Source organism: Cynara cardunculus (genome assembly GCF_001531365.2).
Source record: "Cynara cardunculus var. scolymus isolate 2C chromosome LG 2, CcrdV1, whole genome shotgun sequence".
Lineage (NCBI taxonomy): Eukaryota > Viridiplantae > Streptophyta > Magnoliopsida > Asterales > Asteraceae > Cynara > Cynara cardunculus.
In genome coordinates, this window is record NC_037529.1 from 19,094,414 (window position 1) to 19,095,289 (window position 876).

Here is an 876-nt window from a genome sequence, read left to right on the forward strand (position 1 = left end):
AAAAATATGTATTTATTAGTAATTCATATTAATATAAATAAATATATATGTTTATTAATAATTTATATAATATAAAACTAGTTGTGTATCCGCGCAATGCGGCGGGAGTCGTTAATTTTAACGATTTTGAAGTTTCACTGGTTTTATTAGAGAAAATTTAACGATGATATAAGTTACACTTAGTCTTTACATATTAATACAATTTGAATAAACAAGAGTTATGGTTCCAATTACAGTTTATTGATGAAAAAAATTGTATGACAGTTTAAAATTCAATATATTTAAAACCCAACATATTTAAACGACTTCAGAAATATGTTCGATTTACACCAAGAGCAAAGAATCAAGAGATCGAGAGCGAGACCGAGAGTTCTAGAACAATTGCATGAGAGATGAATGAGAGAACTTTTAATAACTCATGGTCAATATTAGTTTGAATCTCACCTTGATGATGTGGAGAAGACATAAAAGTATGAGAGGATGAAGGCAAGAGTAAAAGGTGTCAAAAGTATATTGGGAACATGAAAATAAAAGATAATAATATGCATTGGTAACTTGCACTATATGTTATTTTAATTATAGTTTAAAAGATTTTAAGACTGAATGCATAAAGTAGTAGTACTTAATGTATTATAAGTTGTTTTTTAGACTGTGTACATAAATGTATAGTACTTTGTGGATTAAAAATTGTTTTTAAAACTTTTGATAAATCTGGTTTATAAAGTAGTATAGATGATATAAAAGAAATATATATTTATTATTAATTCATATTAAATTATAATATAAATAAATAAGAGAGAAAAAACTAAAAAAAAATTAATTAAGAATTTATATTAATTAAAATCAAAACATATATATACAATATTAATAAGCATT